Consider the following 7,229-nt stretch of genomic DNA (forward strand, 5'->3'; position numbering starts at 1 on the left):
TCCAAGCAGTTTGTTCATGGAGTTGTATAAAATGACCTCTTAAAATGAGGGGATTGCAGTTTGTAAGTCAGCAGTTCTCAAATTTTTTGGTCTTAAGATTCCTTCACACTCTTAAAAATTACTGAGGGTCTCCCAGAGCTTTTGTTGATGTGGGTTATATCCACTGACATTTGCTGTATTAAAAATCAAAACCCCAGGGGGGCCTGGGTGGCTCAGTTGGTTAGGTTTCCAACTCTTGATTTGGCTCAGATTATGATCTTATGGTTCATGGGGTTGATCCCCACATCTGGCTCCATGCTGACAGCATGGAGCCTGCTTGGGATTTTCTCTCTCCCTCTTTCTCTACCCCTCCCCTGCTCACATGTGCACTCCCTCCCTCTCTCTCTGTCTCTGTCTCTGTCTCTCTCTCTGTCTCTCTGTCTCTCTCTCTCTCCAAAACAAGTAAACTTAATGGGGAGCCTGGGTGGCTCAGTTGGTTGAGTGTCCCACTTTGGCTCAGGTCATGATCTCACAGTTCGTTAGTTTGAGCCCCATATCCGGTTCGCTGCTGTCTATAAAGCCCGCTTTGGATCCTCTGTCCCCCTCTCTCTGCCCCTTTCCTACTTGCATTCTCCCCAAAATACATAAATATTAAAAAAATAATAAAGAAATAAACTTTTAAAAAGTTAAAAAAAATTAAAACCCAGAAATTAAAAGAATATTAATCCATTTAAAAATAACAATAACCCATTATATGTTAAAATAAATAACACATTTTGTTGAAAAGAACTATATTTTAAAAAAATTATTTTATTTATTTATTTTTTTTGCATTTATTTATTTTTGAGAGACAGAGAGAGACAGAGCTCAAGTGGGGGAGGGGCAGAGAGAGAAGGAAACACAGAATCTGAAGCAGGCTCCAGGATGTGAGCACAGAACCTGATGCAGGGCTCAATCTCACAAACCATGAGATCATGACCTGAGCCAAAGTCGGACACTTAACTGACTGAGCCACTTAGGTGCCCCAGAACTATAATTTTTAAAACCAAAAACATTAGTGGTAAGATTGGCATGTTTTGCATTTTTGCAAATCTTTTTAATACCTGGATTCTTATTTCTGCTTCTGCATTCTTTCAGTTTCAGTCTGTTGTTTTGGTTGAAGTATATGAAGAGTTGAAAACAGGAATATTTTAGCTTTCACATAATGGTGGATCGTTTTCTTTGATACTACACCAAAACTCAACACGTGGCAGTTTCTTAAGGGTTACTTGTGATGTGGAACCGAACCATATCAAATAATTCCTACTCTATTACAGTAAAATCCATTGGCTTATGCTTTGAGTAGATTTTTCAACATCACACATTGGTCATTTGGAAAATATAGATCCTTTGAGTTACACAGATCTTCCAAATGTTAATACATTTCATTATATAATATTTTAAAAATCATATTCATTCTACCACCATCATCTCATCAGAGAAACCTTTAAGCATTGGGAACTCTCAAGCTCCTCGTGGCAGATACAAGTGTTCCAAAATTCTAATTTTTGCTTGAAAGCCTACATCTTATCATTGGCAACAAATACTGTTGGTTGTTTTCCTTGAAGTGACAGGCTTACTTTGTTCATTTTGGGGAAACTGTCTGCCATACACTCCTATCTGAATAATCTTAGTTTGTCTTTCAGTCATTCTTTCAAGTAAAAATGATGTTCCATGAGAAAAGAGGCTAGTTGAGCTTGAAACTGAAACAGTTGCAGAAGTGATTTCCCTGGAGACAGCCACTGTACTTGGGTTACAGCAGAAGTGGTTTATGTGTACTTGGTATTTCTGCAGCCAGAATGTTAGAAAGATATACTCAAGAGTTGAGATCTAGGGGGCACCTGGATGGCTCAGTTGGTTTAGTGTCCAACTCTTGATTTTGGCTCAGGTCATGATCTCACAGTTACTGGGTTCAAGCCCCACATTGGGCTCTGCACTCACTGACAGCTGAGCCTACTTGAGATTCTCTCTCTCTCTCCCTCTCTCTCTGCCCTTTCCCTGCTCAGGTGTGTTCATGTGTATATTCTCTCTCTCTCTCACAAAATAAATAAATAAACTTAAAAAAAAAAAAGATTTGAGATTTAGGGGCCCCTGGCTAGCTTAGTCTGGAGAGCATGTAACTCTTGATCTCAGGGTTATGAAGTCAAGCCCTATGTTGAGCATAGAGCCTGCTAAGAAAAAAATGAGTTCAGATTTAGTAAAAATTAATATTTACTGTTTTATCAAGGACATTCCTAAGTGATAGTAAATTTATTTTTATTATTTTTATTTTTATTTTTATTTATTTTTTTACTGCATGTGCATGGCAGTGAAGAATACAAGGACTGTTAGTACTTGTGCCATGCTTTGATTTCTGCTAAGGTATAAACTATTTTACCCCCTATTGTTTGTGTACTATCAGTGCAAATGTCAACACAGTGAAAAAGGCAAATAATGTCTTAATGGTGTTATGAAAATAGCTCTGACCTTGTGGATGCTTAGGGTCTTGAGAACCACCAAAGGGTCCATGGATTATATTTTGAGAACCACAGCTCTAAATGACATGTCTGACTTTCTTAGGATTTACCCCTGGATCTTCTTTTCTTCTCACTCTTTACTCTCCTTGGGTGAATTCCTCTACTGTCTTTGAACTACCTCTATGCAAATGACCCACACATTTATTTTTCTAGCCCTGACTTCTCCTTAGGCTCCAGACCCATGTATCCAGCTGCCAATTTAACATTGGTATTGGACATCACAAAAGTTCCCCAAGGGCACCCTGTCTAAGAACTTGTGGTGTTCTTCCATGTTGTCTTCTATACAGTTATACAAGCTGGAATTCTCATCCTGACCACATTCACTCTACCCCCATATCCAGTCTATCATCAAGTTCTGCTAATTTTACCTCCTAAATATCTTTTTAGTCCATAACTTCTCTCTATAGCCATCATTACCACCACTACCAAAGTCAAAGACATCATTATCTCTTGCTGGAATTACCACAATGGTCCCCCTTTATTGTAGTGAGTGATCTTTTTAAAACACAAATCTAATCATGCAAAACCCTGCTTAAACCCTTCAGTGACCTCCCATTGCTCTCAAGACAAAGATCAAGATCTTTAATATGTCTAACTCCCCAAACTAGGTCAGGTTCTTTGGTATATGCTCTACTGAAAAGATTCTTATCCTTAATAATGCTCATCATAGTTTGGTTTGTACTTATATATTCATGCAGGATTGTTTGATTAGTGTCTCTCCCTGATGAGATTGTAAGTTCGATGAGAGCAGACGTTCTGTAAATATTTGCTGAGTCCAAGATGGAATGAGGCCTAGGACAATTCCTCTGAACATAGATTAACCCCTGAAAAATTAAATCTTTTGCCCCAGGCCCCTGAGTTTGGGGAAGACCCATTTTTATTTTCATTGTCTCCTAGCATTTCAAAGAAAAATCCTGTCTTGTCCAATGCTTTCCATCAAAATGTCCTCCTAATCACAGGGGCACATTCATCTTCCTTTTGACATAGGAGCCCTTTTTGTTCTCCATCACTCATGCTGCCCATGGTTCTTGGAGAGGGTTAGCTAGCAATACTGGCCCTTCAGGAATAGAAAAGAGGATTCCTCATCTCTTCCCCAACTAGATGATTGGCTAGGAGGCCCACTTCAGCAAGAGAGAATAAAATATATCAAGTGGAGGTGCCAAGAGGAAAATAAAAAGAGAATGAGTCATGATGTTTGTCCTCAGGGAGAATTCAATCTGCTGCAGGAGACAGGACCACTTCTTGGAGTCCTTTTAGCTGAGGTCAATATAGCACTGGAAGTGGCCTTTCCTGAAAGAAGAAAGGGAAACAAGCATTTATTGACCCATGTCAGGCACTTTGAGATTTGTTCTCTACTTTAGTCTTCGCAACAGCAATATGAGGTAAGAATTATTGTCCCATTTGTATAAATGAGGAAACAACAGAGACCCAGAGAGGTTAAGTAACTTACACACTTAATATAGTATATTAGACCTGCTTACTTACCATTCCACAGCCCTCTTTAAGAGCTTCTGTACTGGCCAAAACTTGGCTGCAGGCCATATTATATACTACATGACACCTCCCCCCAACCCCTGCTTAAACCTCCATTTACCCACCTCTACCCTCTTCTGCCCTAGGTGATTGGACCAGAGGAGGTTCTGATCCAAGGTCAGTCATTTTATGGGCTGGCCAATTGCCTCTAATTTATGGCCTGATATAAAAAAGACAATTTAGGCCAATCAGATTCAGAGTCTAAAGCATAGAGTAACCCAGGAGCATCCAGAGGCTGGAAGAGAAGCCGACCTGCCCAGTGTAGCTGAATCACATTAAGGGTGGGTAGGGTCTGACAAGGAAGAGCCAGGATCTCCAGCCAACGAGGAGTCTTGAATCTAGATTCTTTCCCAACTTCAGCATCTGCCCCTGGAGTGTTCAGAGAGGCCCCATTGGTTCCTCATACACACTGACATGAACCTTATATGCTTGAGTTAACTTGAGGGGGTCTCTTTGTCCATAAGAGTTAGACTCAAATGGTTATAGAGTAACAGAGTCAGAATCCCAATTGAAGCCCATCTGACTACACACCCTGAGCTCTTTTCATTATTTCACACTGCAGCGGGGAAGGCCCTAAAGAGTGTCAGGGGCCCAACACCCTGGAAATGAACAAAGTCAACTTTGGAGGGAGCTACCAGTTTAAAGAAGGATATGTCAGAGACCCTCTCCTGCTGGGTGCTGTGAGGTCATCAAAAGACTGATGAATAGTGCCTGGCCTTGCTTTGAGAATCCTTCTGAGAAGTACAAACCACACGGGCTAGAAGCCCTCGCACTGCCAGCCATAGTTTGGTGTGCGACATCGTGTATGAAGTCACTAGTCATCAGTGACGTCATTCAGTGATGCCATTCCCATCCTGGGCAGCTCAGGTTGGGAAGCACAGAAGGCACACATTCGGACTGAGCAGACTGGGATTCAAGTCTTCTCCTTGCCTGTCTGTGCTTGGGAAAAGCAGCACTACTTTTCCTCAGTGTCCTCATGGGTAAAAATGGAGATAATTCTTATTCCACAATAAGGATTACCAGAGATAAATATGTAAGACCCTACATCAAGGGGAGTTAGTGTTTAATGGACACAGAATTTCAGTTGGGGAAGACAAAAAAGTTCTAGAGAGGAAAGGTGGTGATGGTTGCACAACATGAATGCACTTAATGCCTCAGAACTGCATGCTTAAAAATGGCAAATTTTATGTTATATGTTTTTTACATGAAAGAATAAAGACTTTATGTTGATCTCCCATGTAGTAGGGCCTTATAAATGCTAGTTTCTGTCTTTATCCTCTGTAGCAGAAGCCAAGGTCCAATTAATCCCAGTGCCCTTAATCCAAGGCAACTCATTAGCTCTCTACCAAGGCCCTGAGGCATGCTCCCCTCTGCCTGCCCAGCTCCCTGCCCTAGAGAGCCTGACGCCCTGAAATAAAGTGTCCAGACCTGGGAGATAGGACTGTTTTGAGCTGAGCACTTCCCAGGGCAAGAGGCCAGTTCTTTTATTTATTTATTTATTTATTTATTTATTTATTTATTTAAGTTTTTTTTTTAATGTTTATTTATTTATTTATTTTTTAATATATGAAATTTACTGTCAAATTGGTTTCCATACAACACCCAGTGCTCATCCCAAAAGGTGCCCTCCTCAATACCCATCACCCACCCTACCCTCCCTCCCACCCTGCCCTCCCTCCCACCCCCCATCAACCCTCAATTTGTTCTCAGTTTTTAACAGTCTCTTATGCTTTAAGAGGCCAGTTCTTGAGGCTGCTGGGGCAGAGCGGAGCTGGGTTGGAGATTTGAGCAGGCCCCGCCTGGGGATGCTGGGCCATGGGGCAGTGTCCAGAGCTCTGACTGCTGAGGCTCTCTCTCTAGATAGAGGAGCACTGGGGAGGGAGTCTCCTTGCCAGGAAAGAGTGAATCTCTGCTGGAAATTCCAGAGCTCTTCTGGGAGGCCTTCTTTCTCCTAGCCATCAGTTTTCTGATCACATCACTAGCGATACTCATTGTGTGCTCTGTGGAGCTGCCCCCACCCCTTCCTCACAGAAACCCCCACCCCTACCTCCCCCAAAGTCGGTGCCTGTGTTAATATGATGATGCTGTGATAATGGCCAGGAGATGGCTTCAGCTATCTGATTAAGCCCTCTGGAATGGCATCCAGGGCACTGTCTTAACTCTCCCTGATGAGCAGGCAGCCAGGGCCCAGGGCTGGAGCACAGGCTCTGGCTGGGAAATTGTATCCGGGAAAGCACTGAGGGGGAAAATTGGAAGTATCAGAATTTCCCAGGTTGCTATTCCACAGGGGCCAAACATCCTCAGCAGCAGCACTAATTATGATCTAGGAGAGTCAGGCCTGGCTGCCTAGCTTGCCCAGGCAGTCCTTGAGAGCAGCCTTGGGAGCCGGCAGGGCAGAGGCAGAGCTGAGGGAGGCCTAGGCTCCAGAACCTGGGGACTCTGGGAGATGAGAGACAGGAGGGTCATTCAGACATGTGGGGAGGGAGAGCTGGGTAGGGTTGCTAGGGGTCCTCATGTACTTCAGAATGTTTGCAACTGTGATAGGAAGGGTGGAAGTTAGGTTGCTGGGATGATTTCTACCTGCCAGGAATTCAGAGTTGTCTCACTTCCGTTCTTCCTCTCTCTCTTGTCCTCAGTGCTCCTCTGAAAATTTTCTTGTCAGTGTGACCCATGACTTCCCTGTTGCCAATTTCAGCAGTCATGGTCATCTCTTAGTCTTTCTGGCAGCCACCTTGACATGGATGGTTGCTCGTTCCTTCCTAAAACACCCTCTTCATTTGGCTTCCACGACACCTCTCCTACCTCCGTTCTCCTACCTCCATGGTCTCCTGTGCTGGCTCCATAGCATCTTCCACATCTCCACGATGACCTGGGACTGTCATCACCACCACCACCCCCTCTCCACCCTGGCACTCTCCCTTATCCACTCTCACTCCCTAAGTAATTACATCTATCTCAGGGCATTAAAGCCAGCTGTATGTTGATGAATCCCAAATGACTATCTTCAGCCCCTACTTCTCCCCTGAACTGTAGACTCATATCCAGCTTCTACTTGAAATTTCCATGTAAATGTCACTCATGGACCTCTCAGACTCACTGGTCCCCCAGTCTTCTGCCTTGTGATAAATGCAACTCTATTCTACCAGGCCCCAAACTTCAAAG

Source organism: Panthera uncia (assembly GCF_023721935.1).
Source record: "Panthera uncia isolate 11264 chromosome A1 unlocalized genomic scaffold, Puncia_PCG_1.0 HiC_scaffold_17, whole genome shotgun sequence".
In the NCBI taxonomy this organism is placed as follows: Eukaryota; Metazoa; Chordata; class Mammalia; order Carnivora; family Felidae; genus Panthera; species Panthera uncia.